We start from the raw sequence: 15,169 nt of genomic DNA, 5'->3' as shown, positions 1-15,169 counted from the left end.
ACTATTACAACCCTATTATTCTGACCCCCCTCCCACCCCACCAAGAACTAAAATTAAAACACCCAAAGAGGAACACTGCGCCCTCTAATCTGTAAAAGGAGTGTGAAAAGTTGTGTAATCTGCCTTTCTGCAACCTCTAGTGGTTAAATAAAATAAATCCCTGATACTCACTTTACAATCAACAAGTAACAATTTATTCATCTAACTCTAACAGTGAACAAATTAACTACACTATTAACAAACCAAATAAAACAATTCTAACTACTAACTATTCCCAAATAAAACAAGACTCTAATGGTATGCTGTTCCAATAAGTATAAGTCCCACTTATATAAAATAAAAATAGAATTTAGTCGCTTGAAATTACAGCCAGGTTACATGTTTTCTGGAATGCTCTGTGCCTTCTCCGTCGATTCTTCTGTCAGGAATATTCACTAGTTGTGTCGTGGGTACCTTTGGTCTTTAGATGGTGCTATCTCTAAGACTTAGAGGAGTCTGTGAGAGCCAGCAATTCTCTCTTGAGAGCTGAGGGCTGTTAACAGTGGCAAGTAGCAGTTAGCTCTCCTGTCTTTGTCCCACCGACCCCTTCATTTATACCCTTGATGACATAACAATTTCTTACAATAGGATTGGTCCTATGTTGTCAAGACCATCAGATTTAGATTTAATTGGTTTTTGGTATATAAGTGCCTGGTTCAAATTGATTGGTTAAATTCCAAACCCTGTTATCTCGGTAAAAACTGCTGCTTCGCCTGCTAATTTTATGGCCTTTCAATACAAATGTTTCAATTCGGGTGTTCTCTGTGTACTTGCAAACTTTCAACCTGTTGCTCACAGGCATCCATTTAAATCTCTAAGTATAGAAAAAGCACATCATCTTAAGGGACCACACAATGCTTTCTCCTCTAGCATTTTACAAACACCTAATTCTAACTTCCTGCCACCCAATGCACAGTTACTCTACACAACTTCGCAACAGTTCTTACAGCTGTGATTTCCCTACATATTTACTCCTCATTTTCTGCTGACTGTTGGAGGGGAACAACAGTACAATCCCATCAAAGTGATCACCTGGTTCTTATTTCTAGGTTCCACCCATATAGCTTCATTGGACGATCCCTCAGGAATATCCTAGGTACTGTCATGATGGTTTCCCTAATCAAAAACGCCACCACCTGCCCCCTCTCTAACCTCCCCTTCTAACTTCTCTCTAGCACGTGTACTCTGGAACTTTGAGCTGCCAGTCCTGATAATGATAATGCTAAGATTAATATAATTTAAAGCAGTGCCAATAGACATTTATGTGCTTTCCAATATAATGTCACACATTGAAAAGTTGGTAATTTAAATGCATGCCTGGAAATTTCTCAATTTGAGTCACAAAATGCCAAGCTGATGTTGGTCTTGGTGGCTAATTGTACATAATCGGACTAAAGCTAATAGGATTTAGCATTCAGTTGATTAGTTTAACAAATGCAATTTCAAGTAAGAATCCTCTACAGCAATCCTTCTTATTTCACAATGTGTCAAACACAACCTTTGAATTTCACCATTTGCTGATGCAAAAATCCTCAATCCAGTCAAGAGAATTTGGGAATGTTCACTTTTGAAAATTTGTAGAACTACAGAGAAGCGCATAAATTTGAAGGTAAATTATTGACTTGGTTAGAAAATTGACTGAGCGGCAAGAAACAGATTGGAGTTAATGAACAGTACTCTAATTAGCAGGATGTGGATAGCAGTGTCCCACAGGGACTTCAACTATTCACCATATTTATTAAAGACAGATGGTAGGATGACTCGCTGACATCTTTCCATCTGTGAGAGATGACAAGATTGTAGGGCCAGACAAGTTAATGTACTACAATAGCCGATTCTGGATGGCTATGTCCTCAACAAGTGTCAATCATGAAGGGTAGTGCAGGATGATTGCTGCTGACACTTCTTTGCAAAGTTAGCATCAGCTTTGGATCTTCTGAAATCATAGGGCAGAGTGTGGCAGACTTCTGCCCACAGCTGCTATTTCCATTTGCATTGATTGTCAGCTAGTTTTCTCCATTTGCTATGATTGATGTTGAAAACTTTTATGTTTCTTTTGATAACATCCTTGAATCAGAGCTTAAGGTATCCTGTCAGTGTCTTAGCATGGGTTAGCTCCCCACAGAGCATGTCCTTGAGCATGTGGCCATCTTGCATGCTTTACAAACCATACCGAAGGTAGCAAAGCTTCCTTTCCTTGTCAGCATACTCGGCATGTTTGCCTTCTAAAAGACTAGTTCATTTGTGATGCCAAGGATCATCTGTACATGCTGTACATTTGCCTTGGCTTTCACACTTATATGTTGAGAGATTTCCCATCTGATTGAATAGGATAGAAAGTCAATTATTAAATTTACTGAAAACGTAAAGATAAATGCAAATGGAAGTCATGTAGATGGAAGCTAAATTTGCAAAGAGATACTTATAGTTTTCTGCATTTGTTTTATCTATATCAAATGGACTCAATAAAGACAGATAGGGAGTGCTCAATAAATGGCAGGACACTAGGAAGCTCAAAGGAACAAAGGGATCAAGGAGTAGAAGGATCTTGAGGTGTTTGTCCACAATCCCTGAAGTTGTACAGCATGCAAGATGGCCACATGCTCAAGATATGCAATACGGGGAGGTAAACCATGCCAAGACACCAGCAGGATACCCAAAGTTCTGAAGGCAGCAGGGCAGATTAATTTAGTCAACTTCGGTTGGAAACAACTGTGTTAAGGTTTGGCACATTACAAAGGGTCATTACAAAGGAATGAGGGCAGAGCTGGACTGAGTTAATTAGTAGGAAAGGTATTTAGCAGCAAAGACAGCAGAGAAACATGGCAGGTGCTTAAGAAAATAGTTCCTGGCACACAGCAAAGATCCATCCCAGTGAGCAGAAAGAATTCTAGGAAAGGGACAAGCCAAACATGGTTAACCAGGGAAGATAAAGCTAGCATCAAATTGAAAGAAAAAACATCATGTGGAAAAAATTAGTGGTAAGCCAGATGATAGGAAAAGTTTTAAAAACCAACAGAAGATGACCAAAAAAAGGGATGAAAACGAACTTTGACGGCAGACTTGCAAGTAACATCAAGATGGACAAGATCTACTTTAAACATATAAAAAATATATTTAGAAAGGCACAAGACAAAGTGAGAAAAGTTTCAGAATGAGGATGGAGAAATAATAATGGGGGTCCAGGAAATAGAGAGGCGTTGAATAAATATTTTAATCAGTCTTCACAGTAGAAGCCTGTGGCATTCCAAATCACTAAATAATGAAGGGGCAAAGAAAAGAGAAGAAATAAGTACAACAAATAACTACCACTAGAAAAATGTGCCAGGGAAAACTTCTTTTAAATGCAGGGTAGAGCAAAATTTGGAACTTGGTGCCTGTAAGGGTGGGAGAGGCAGAAACCCTTCATAACATTTAAGAAGTATTTAGATGTGCACTTGTAATGCCAAATCTTACAAAGCTATAGGCCAAATGCTGGAAAATAAGATTAGAATTGTTTCTGACCAGCGTGAACACGATGGGCTAACAGGCCTTTTACTTTGCCGTAGATCTGTATGCCTCTATGAAACCACTGGGGCTAAAGACTGATAAGTCCCCTCCATCTGAAAGGATGCATCCTTAGATATCAAAGGATTTAGCTCTAGAGATAGTGGATGTACAGGTTGTCATTTTCTGAGAATCATCAGATTCTGAAAAAGTCCCAGAGTATTAGAAAACTGCCAATGTTATATTGTAATTTAAAAGGCGAGGGAGATTATAAAAAACACAGGGAACTATAGAAACTGAAAGAACTGTGGATGCTGTAAATCAGGAACAAAAACAAAGTTGCTGGAAAAGCTCAGCAGGTCTGGCAGCATCTGTGAAGTAGAAAACAGAGTTAACGTTTCGAACCCGGTGACCCTTCCTCGGAACTGTATCGTCTAGTTAGCTTAACAACTGTTCCAGGGAAAATGTTAAGAGTATATTATAAAGGATGTAATAGTAGTTTATTTAGAAATACATAACAATGATCAAGCAGAGTCAGCATGGCTTTATGAAGGCGAGATCATGGCTGACAACTTTACCAGGAGGTAACAAGCAGAACAGATAAAGGGGAAGGAGCAGATATAACATTTTCAGGCATTTAATAAGATACCACACATTAGGCTACTTACAAAGACAAGAATCTGTGATTTTGAAGATAGTAAATTAGCATGGATTGAAGACTGGCTAACTAATAAAAGACAGACAGTTGGGATAAGGCACGAAACGTCAGCCTTCCTGCTCCTCTGATGCTGCTTGGCCTGCTGGGTTCATCCAGCTCTGCACCTTGCTATCTCAGAATCTCCAGCATCTGCAGTTTCTGCTATCTCTGAAACAATTTTAACCCCACTGCGAAGCCTCTTCTAAGGATGCCTACCCTGAAGAAGTTACCCTCCGAAACAACCTCAGTGGATCTCTCTCCCACTGCAACTCTCTCGTAATCTCTTCGGCCTTGAAACTGCTCGACCACGTCCTGAAGCAAACCAGGCACTACAGCCACATCACCTTTCTTAGTACCTGCCTACGGAACCAGATCATCCCCAATGGACTACAGTCCACATTCAGGCCTTCCCAATTTGGCCCCAACTGTGACAATGTCTACATTCAGAACATGGAGATCCTTCCATCCCCGCCTCTTTGACCTGTCTGTCTCCTCTCCACCTATCTTCTCCTCTATCCATCTTTTATCCGCCTCCCCCTCTCTCCCTATTTATTTCAGAACCCCCTTCCCCTCCCCCATTTCTGAAGAAGGGTCTCGACCCGAAATGTCAGCCTTCCTGCTCCTCTGATGCTGCTTGGCCTGCTGTGTTCATCCAGCTCTGCACCTTGTTATCTCAGATTCTCCAGCATCTGCAGTTCCTGCTATCTCTGAAACATTTTCAGGATGGTAGCCGGTAACTCATGGAGTGCCACAGGGATCAATCATGGGCCCATAATTATTTCTAATATATACTAATGACTTGGATGATCAAAGTGAGTGTACTGTAGTCAAGTTTGCAAATGACACAAAAATAGGTGGAAAGGCAAGTAGTGAGGATAACACAAAGAGTGTACAGAGGACATAGACAGGTTAAGCAGGCAGGCAAAAACTTGGATAAACGGAATATAATGTGGGAAAATGTGAGGTATGCACTTTGGCGAGAAGTTTAGAGTTGAACATTACTGAAATGGAGAAAGTTACAGAACAGAGGATTTAGGAACCCTTGTACATAAAGGTATACGGTGAATCACAACTAAGGTCAGGCAGTAATAGGGAAGGCAAATGGGATGGTCTTTGTTTCAAAGGGAATGAGGCATAAAAGTAGGGAGGTTTTACTAAAACTATACAAAGCACTAACTGGTCAGACCACAGCTGGAATACTATGAACATTTTGGCCTGTTATCTAAGGAGATGATACTGACATTGGAGCCTGTCCAGAAAAGGTTCAGTCAACTGAAACTGGGTATGGATAGGCTTGCTTATGAGAGGTTCAGCAGGTTGGGCCTGTACTGATTAGTTCTGAAAAGAATGAAAGGTGACCTTATTGAAACATACAAGATTCCAAGGGGACTTGCAAAGAGGTTGTTTCCCCTGTGATCAGAGGGCAGAATTTCAGAATAAGGGATTGCACTTTTAAGACAATTGATGAGGACTTTTTTCTCTGCGAGGGAAGTGAATCTGTGAAAATATTTATCAGAGAGGCCTATTGGGGCTGTGTCTTTAAGTATATTGAAGGCTGAGATAGATTTTTAATCAGTAAATGAATCACGGGTATAGGGAAAAGGTAGGAAAATGGATTTGAGGATTATCAGACCAGCCATAATCTCACTGAATGGTGGAATAGATTTAATAGGGCAAACGGCCTACTTCTGCTGTTAGCTTTATGGTCTTATCCAGAATTACCTTCCACTGTGTTAGATATGACTCTCACAAGTGGAGACATTCCTTCCCCATTCTCATTGATCCCAATTTTGCTACAGTTCTTTAATTCCATATTTGTTCAAATATTGCCCTGATGGCAAGGGACAGTCACTCTCATCGCACCTCTGGAGTTCAGATCTTTTATCCACATATGGACCAAGGCTATAATGAACTCAGGAGCCTTATAGCCTTGGCAGCAGATGTATGGCGTGGCCACGTCTACAATTTCCTGTCCAAGTCACTCACCATCCAGTCTTGGAAATATATTGCCATTCCTTCAGTGTCGCTGGGTCAAAATCCTGCAATTCCTTCCCCAATGGTATTGTAGGTCTAACTATGGCACATGGACTGCAGCGCTACAAGAAGGCAGCTCACCACTGCCTTTTCAAGGGCAACTAGCGAAGAACAATAAAAATGCTAGCCAGCAGTGATACCCATGTCCCAATAAAGAATAAAAAAACCATAAATTATGAATAGTTGGTGTCCAAGTACCAATTCCTGTGGTACTCTACTAATCATTCCCTGCCATTCAGAAAAAGACACATTTATTCCTACTCTTTGTTTCCTGTCTGCCAACCAATTTTCTTTCCATCTCAATACACTACCGCCAATCCTATGCGCTTTAATTTTAAAACATTAATCTCTTGTGGGACTTGGTCGAAAGGCTTCTGAAAGTCCAAATAAACCATATCCACTCATTCCCCCAATCAACTCTTATTACTTACACCCTCAAAGAATTCCAGTAGGATTGGCATGAATTCCCTTTTGTAGATCCATGCTGACTGCATCTGATTCTATCACTGTTTTAAAGCGCTCCAATATAAAACCCTTATAATGGACAACTACCAAAATCAGACTCATGGGTCTATAATTGCCTGTTTTCTATCTCTTCCTTTAAAATGAGGGGATATGTTAGGTCCCCTCCAATCTATATGAACTGTTCCAAAGTCTAAAGAATCTTCGAAGATGACCACCTAGGGATCCACTATTTCTAGGGGCACTTCCTTAAGCATTCTGGGATGTCCATTATCAGACTGTGGGAATTTCTCAGCCTTTAACCCCATCACTTTTTCCAACACAATTTCTCTACTACCACAAGTTTATTCAGTCTTCCCTCTCATTAAACCAGAGTTTCCCATTATTTCTGCTGCGATATTTGCATCCTCATTTGTGAAGATGGAAGTGAAGAATGAATTTAGTTTTATTGCTATTTCTTTGCTTCCCATTATAAATTTCTCCATTTCTGATTGCAAGGGACCTATATTAGCTTTCAACAATCTTTTCTCTTTATATACCTATAGTAATTTTTACAGTCAGTTCTTATATTTCCTGCAAGCATTCTCTCTTACTCTATTTTCACCTTCTTAAATCAATCCCCTCGTCCTTGTTTGTTGACTTCTAAACTGTTTCCAATACTCAGATCTATTGTTTTCTCTTAATTTTTTTTCATCTAATACTATCCCTAACTTCCAGTTTTCAGTTGTTTCAGCGGCGGGAGTCCGGGAGAAAGCACGAGGGCGGCCTGGAAAGGTAAGCATCCACCCAATAAATTTGGGAGTTAACTAATACCCGAGACACTACACACGTAGTGTCTCCCACCCTTCCACCTCCTCTAACCTAATAATAACGACTAAGTGTGGTCAGCAGGTAAGCTTTTTGCATTTTTTTTCCTCATCTCTTTGTTATCTTTCGGGGTGGTCACCTAGACACCAAATCCTCTGGGAGCGGGTTGGAAGGCAAAGCCGGAGTCTGTTTGAGTATATAACGGAGTAAACTTACTGATGCAGCGAACACTGCAAAACTAAAAAAAAAACTAATTAATTTTAAATAATTAACTAAGTAGAGATGGCAGGCCAGGTGATGTGTTGTAGCTGTATGATGTGGGAGCGAGCTGATCCCATTGAGAACGGCGGTGACCACATGTGCAGCAAGTGTTGGCTGCTTGAGGAGCTCCGGCTCAAAATTGATGAGCTGGAATCCGAACTCCAAACACTGCGGCACATCCGGGAGGGGGAGAAATACCTGGATGCTGTGTTCCAGGAGGCAGTCACACCTGGTAGATTAACTAATGTTAATTTAATCGGTGGGCAGGGACAGCAGTGTGTGACTGCGAGTGAGGCAGGTAGAGGGACCCTGCAGACAGGAACACAGGAGCCGCAGCCCTTGACATTGTCCCACAGGTATGAGGCACTTGCTCCCTGCGTGGATGAGGAACAGGGCTGCAGGAAGGATGAGTCAACTGACCATGGCACCATGGTCCAGGAGGCCATTCAAGAGGGGGGAGCAAAAAGACAGAGATTGTAGTTGTAGGGGATTCCATCATCAGGGGGATAGACAGTATCCTTTGCGAGCAGGATAGAGAATCCCGCATGGTGTGTTGCCTGCCCAATGCCAGGGTGCGAGACATCTCTGACTGGCTTGAGAGGATACCAGAGAGGGAGGGGGAGGATCCAGTTGTTGTGGTCCACGTAGGTACCAACAACATAGGCAGGACTAGGAAAAAAAACCTGTTTTGGGATTATGAAAAGCTAGGAACAAAATTAAAAAACAGGTCTTCAAGGGTCATAATCTCTGGATTGCTGCCCGAGCCACGTGCAAATTGGCATAGGGAGGCGAGGATCAGGGAAGTAAACAGGTGGCTGAAAGAGTGGTGTAGGAAAGAGGGTTTCCTTTTCATGGGGCACTGGCATCAGTTCTGGGACAGGCGGGCTCTATATCACTGGGATGGACTCCACCTGAACAGGGCTGGATCCAGTGTTCTGGCGAAAAGGATAAATAGGGTGGTTAATAGCACTTTAAACTAGTAAGTGGGGGGGAGGGGAGAAGTGAGCATAGAGGGAGAATAACAATTAATGTAAGGCAAAGCAACAGGTTAGCAGGTGACGAGGAAGCTTCAACTCCATTGAAAATGAGGAAAAAAGTTAAAGGGAAGGAGAACTCAAGAGCTGTTAGTAATGGAGGTAACAGGACCCAAAAAGAAGGTGCAAAAACTGGCATAACGGCACTTTACCTGAATGCTCGGAGCATTCGAAACAAGGTGGATGAGTTGACGGCGCAAATCATGGCAAATGGGTATGATTTAGTGGCCATTACAGAGATATGGTTACAGGATGGTCATGAGTGGGAGGTAAATATCCAGGGGTATCAAACTGTTCGGAAGGACAGACAGGAAGGGAAGGGAGGTGGTGTTGCTCTGATTTTTAAGGATGATATCAGGGCGGTAGTGAGAGATTATATAGGTTCTACTGAACAAAACGTTGAATCCATTTGGGTGGAAATTAGGAATAGCAGGGAGAAGAAATCACTGATAGGTGTGGTCTATAGGCCACCAAATAATGACATTGTGGTGGGGCGGGCAATAAACACAGAAATAGCTAATGCATGTAAAAATGGTACAGCAATTATCATGGGGGATTTTAATCTACATATCGATTGGTCAAACCAGGTCGGTCATGGCAGCCTTGAGGCGGGGTTCATAGAATGCATCTGCGATAATTTCCTTGAACAATATGTAATGGAACCTACGAGAGAGCAAGCTATCCTAGATCTAGTCCTGTGTAATGAGACAGGAATAATTAATGATCTCACAGTTAGGGATCCTCTCAGAAGGAGCGATCACAGTATGGTCGAATTTAAAATACAGATGGAGCGTGAGAAGGTTAAATCCAGTACCTATGTCCTGTGCTTAAACAAAGGAGACTATGAAGGAATGAGGAAGGAGTTAGCTAAGGTAGAATGGAAGCAAAAACTTTATGGTGGGTCAATTGAGGAACAGTGGAGGACTTTCAAAACAATTTTTCACAGGGCTCAGCAGAAGTATATTCCAGTGACAAGGAAGAACTATAGGAAAAGAGAGAGCCAGCCATGGATGTCTAAGGAAATAAGGGAAAGTATCAATTGAAAAAAAAAACACATACAAAAAAGCTAAGAGTAGTGGGAAACTAGTAGACTGGGAAATCTTTAAAGGCCAACAGAAAGCCACAAAAAAAGTTATAAAGAAAAGTAAGATAGATTATGAGAGTAAACTAGCTCAGAATATAAAACAGGCAGCAAAAGTTTCTATAAATATGTAAATCGTAAAAGAGTGGCGAAGGTAAACATTGGTTCTTTAGAGGATGAGAAGGCCAATTTAATAACTGGGAATGAGGAAATAGCCGAGACATTAAACAGTTATTTCATGTCGGTCTTCACAGTGGAAGACACAAATAACATGCTGAAAACTAATGGCAAGAAGGTTACAGCAGGTGAGGACCTAGAAACTATCATTATCACTAAAGAGGCAATGCTGGGCGAGCTAATGGGGCTAAAGGTAGACAAGTCTCCTGGCCCTGATGAAATGCATCCCAGGGTACTAAAAGAGGTGATGGGGGAAATAGCAAATTCACTAGTAATTATTTACCAAAATTCACTGGACTCTGGGGTGATCCCGCAGATTGGAAAACAGCCAATGTGACGCCACTGTTTAAAAAAGGAAGTAGACAAAAAGCAGGTAACTATAGGCCAGTTAGCTTAACTTCGGTAGTGGGGAAAATGCTTGAATCTATCATTAAGGGAGAAATAGCAAGACATCTGGATATAAATTGTCCCATTGGGAACACCCAGCATGGGTTCATGAAGGGTAGGTCATGTTTAACTAATGCGGTGGAATTCTTTGAGGACATTACTTGCATGGTGGACAATGGAGAACCTGTGGATGTGGTGTATTTGGATTTCCAGAAGGTATTTGACAAGGTGCCACACCAAAGGCTGCTACATAAGATAAAGTTGCACGGTATTACAGGTAATGTATTGACATGGATAGAGGATTGGTTGACCAGTAGAAAGCAAAGAGTAGGGGTAAATTGGTGTTTTTTTGGTTGGCAGTCAGTGGCTAGTGGTGTGCCTCAGGGATCAGTGTTGGGACCGCAATTGTTTACAATTTACATAGATGATTTGGAGTTGGGGATGAAGTGTGGTGCGTCAAAATTTGCAGATGACACTAAGGTGAGTGGTAGAGCAAAGTGTGCAGAAGACACTGAAAGTCTGCAGAGGGATATAGATAGTCTAAGTGAGCGGGCAAAGGTCTGGCAGATGGAGTACAATGTTAATAAGTGTGAGATCATCCATTTTGGTAGAAATAACAGCAAAATGGACTATGTTTTAAATGGTAAAAAATTGCAGCACTGCTGTGCAAAGGGACTTGGGTGTCCTTGTGCATGAGTCGCTGAAGGTGGGATTGCAGGTGCAGCAGGTAATTAAAAAGGCAAATGGAATTTTGTCTGCCATTGCTCGAGGGTTGGAGTTTAAAAACAGGGAGGCTATGCTGCAGCTGTATAGGGTCCTGGTGAGGCCACACCTGGAGTACTGTGTGCAGTTTTGGTCTCCTTACTTGAGAAGAGATATACTAGCACTGGAGGGGGTGCAGAGGAGATTCACTCAGTTGATTCCAGAGTTGAGAGGGTTGGATTATAAGGAAAGACTGAGTAGACTGGGATTATACTCATTGGAATTCAGAAGAATGAGGGCAGATCTTATAGAAACATATAAGATTACGAAGGGAATAGATAAAGTGGGGGCAGGGAGGTTGTTTCCGCTAGCAGGTGAAACGAGGACTAGAGGGCATCGCCTCAAAGTAAAGGGAAGCAGATGTAGGACTGAGGTCAGGAGGAACTTCTTCACCCAAAGGGTTGTGAATCTGTGGAATTCCCTGCCCAGTGAAGTGGTTGAAGCTACCTCACTCAATGTTTTTAAGACAAGGCTAGATAAATTTTTGAACAGTGAAGGAATTAAGGGTTATGGTGAGTGGGCGGGTAACTGGAGCTGAGTCTCAAAAAGATCAGCCATGATCTTATTAAATGGCGGGGCAGGCTCGAGGGGCCAGATGGCCTACTCCTGCTCCTAGTTCTTATGTTCTTATGTTCCCTCATAATTTGTAGATTGGCTACTGCTCTCTTTGTGCTCTGGCGCCAGACAGGAATAAAAAATTTTTATAATTCACCCATTTGCTCTTTGATTGTTTGTCATTGCCTATCCATTGTCATTCCTTTCAGTAACATTTCCCAATCCATTATAGCCAACTCACGCCTCATACCATCATACTTTCCCTTGTTAAAATTCAGAACCCTATTTTCAGAATCAATTACCTCACTCTCCATCTTGACAAAAAATTCTATCATATTATGGTCGCCAATCCTCAAAAGATCTTTCATAACAACAGTATCAGTTATTCCTTTCTCACTGCATAATACCCAGTCTAAGATAGTCAGTTCTCTGTCTGGTTTCTCAACATATTGAGCTATCATCAGCAGCAGAATTGTATTCAACCTGTAATCTCATGACCTGCCATATCCCCCAGTCTACCATTGCCATCGGGCTGGGAGATCAATTCCGAGTTCAATGAAGAGTGCAGGACAACGTGCCAAGAACAGTACTGAGCATGTCTAAAAACATGGTGTCAACCTGATGAAGCTACAACATGGAACTGTACATTACCTCCAATCAGATTGGTTGAAGACTGCCATCTGTGATGGATCATTCACTTAGCACTTGTGGCTGATGACAGAATCAAATACTTCAGTCTTGTATTTTGCTTTTATGTACTGTGTTCTTTCATCATTGAAAACAGCTGAAGATGCTGGATACTGAAAGATATGGACTCCGATAACATTCCGGTGGTAGTCCTAAAGATTTGTGCTCCAGAAAAAGTTAAGTTGCCAGCCAACCTGTTCCAGTGCAGTTCCAACTTGGAATCTACCAACAATGTAGAAAATTGTCCAGCTACGTCTTGTCCATAAAAGAAAGAGGAGTCCAAGCTGACCAACTGCTACCCATCAGTCTCCTCTCAATCATCAAACTGATGGAAGGAAATCATCAACAGTGTTATCAAGTGGCTCTTGCAAAGGAATCACTTGCTCACTGACACTCTCTGCTTCCTCTGTCCCAGGCAACATCCTGGCAAGTCTCTTCTGTACCCTTTGCAGTGTAATTACACACTTCCTACAGTTTGGTAACCGGAACTGCACACAATACCCTAACTGTGCAACTTCAACATGACCTCTCTGCTCTTATTATCTATGCCACAACTGATAAAGGCAAGTGTCCCTTATGCCTTCTTAACTATGCTATTAACCTGTTCTGCCACCTTTTCATATCTGTGCACAAGCACACTGAGATCTCTTTGTTCCTCCCAGCTTCCTAGTGTCTTGCTATTAAGTACTCCCTCGTCTTGTTCTTTCTTCCAAAGTACAGCACCTCACATTTATCAGGTTAAATTCTGCCACTGATCTGCCCATCTAATCAATCCATTTATATCCTCCTATTCTATAACTAATACCTTCCTTCTCACTGTCAACCATCTGGCCAATCTTTGTGTCATCCTCAAAATTACTTATTATCCCTTCCACATTCTCATTTACATCATTTATGAGACAAAAATAAGGAACTCAGCACTGAAGCCTACGGTATGCCACTGCACACTGGGCCACAAGAGCAGATCAAACATGCACAAACTGATTTGTAAATATTTTGGCGAGAAGAGCTGGGCAGAGTTTAGAAATTCTGCAGCTAATAACTTATGTCCTGATTCCCCAAAGCCTGTCCACCATCTTCAAGGCACAAGTCAGGAGTGTGATAAAATTCCTTCCATTTGCCTGAATAGGTGCAGCTCAAACAATAATCAAGAGGTTTGAGATCATCCAGAGCAAAGCAACCCCTTGATTCGCACCCGAGGACACGACGGGGCAAAAACCATGAAGTTTCTGTACCTATGTTTGACTGAATACCATGAGATTTCACAGGGTTTGGAGTCAATATTGATCACTCCTAGGGAAATTCCCTCCTGCCTTCATGCAAGAGGATTTGAGCACAGGAACAATTGCTTCAATTATACCAGGCATTGGTGAGGTCACACCTGGAATATCCTGTGCAGTTTTGGTCTCTTTATCCGAGGAAGGATGTTCATGCTATCGAGTGAGTGCAGTGAAGGTTTACCAAATCATGGCCTGTGATGGCAGGACTGAAGTATCAGGGGGGATTCAGTAGGTTAGGATTGTTTTCACTGGAGTTTAGAAGACTTATGGGGGGGGAATCTCATAGAAACATATACAATTCAAACAGGACCAGGCAGGTTAGATGCAGGAAGAAAGTTCCTATTAGTGGAGAGTCCAGAACCAGAGGTCATAGTTTAAGGATAAGGAGTAAACTTTTTAGGATTGAGATGAGAAGAAATTTCTTCCCTCAAAGAGCGGTAAGCCTGTGGACTTCATTACCACAGAAAGTGGTTTCACAAAGGAGGTAGATATAGCTTTTGTGGCTAAAGGAATCAAGGGATATGGGGGTGAGGGTGTGATAAGGGTATTGGGTTCGATGATCAGCCATGATCGTAATGAATTGTGGAGGTCAAAGGATTAAATGGCCTACTTTGCTCAAACCTTCTATCTTTTTATATTTCTATGATATCAAAATCCTCCACCTATTCACTTGTCACCCACAGTGTTTCATCTGGGTACTGTTTAACATGGAGTAGACAAATGAATTAGGAACAGCAATAGTCCATCCAGCCCCTCGAAACTGCTCTGTCATTCATAATATACATAATATAAGGGCTGGCCTTGGTTTCAAATTCCATATTCCAAACTACCCCAGTAAGACACAGCACTGATAGTTCATCCAAGGGGATGCAGTCAGTGGTAATCAGCAGGAACATTCCATGAACATGCTTGACCTGATGTTACGAAACTTCATGGGGTTGGAGTCAAATGTTGAGAGCTCCCATGGGAACTTCCCTCCGACTGTATATCACTGTGCTGCTACCTCGGGTGGATCTACCCTGCTAATGGAAAAGTATATATCCAGGAATGGTAATGGTGGTGTCTGTGACATTTTCTGTAAGGTATGATTCCTTGAATATGACTATGTCAGGCTGTTGTTTGACTAGTCTGTGTGAAAGCTCTTCAAATTTTGGCATAAGATCCTAAATACTGCTAAGAAAGACTTTGCAGGGTCACTTTTTTTGACATCAACATTTCTGGTGCCTAGTTTGATGCGAGGTGATCTACTTGGCATCATTCCTTTTTTTTGACTTTGTAGTGATTTGATACAACTGAGTAGCTTACTGAGATAACAAGGTGTAGAGCTGGATGAACACAGCAGGCCAAGCAGCATCAGAGGAGCAGGAAGGCTGACATTTCTGAAGAAGGGTCTAGGCCCGAAACGTCAGCCTTCCTGCTC

The 15,169-nt window shown here is 41.8% G+C and overlaps 1 protein-coding gene across 7 annotated transcripts in view; it reads right to left on the bottom strand.

Annotated features, from left to right (window-relative positions):
* Positions 1 to 15,169, bottom strand: part of LOC109927380 (AP-4 complex accessory subunit RUSC2-like) — a 141,309-nt gene that overhangs the window by 105,012 nt on the left and 21,128 nt on the right. The window lies entirely within an intron of this gene.

This window comes from Rhincodon typus, chromosome 1, assembly GCF_021869965.1.
Source record: "Rhincodon typus isolate 14 chromosome 1, sRhiTyp1.1, whole genome shotgun sequence".
Taxonomy (NCBI): Eukaryota; Metazoa; Chordata; class Chondrichthyes; order Orectolobiformes; family Rhincodontidae; genus Rhincodon; species Rhincodon typus.
Note: the sequence above shows the minus strand (reverse complement) of the source record. Positions and strands in the feature narration are given on the sequence as shown.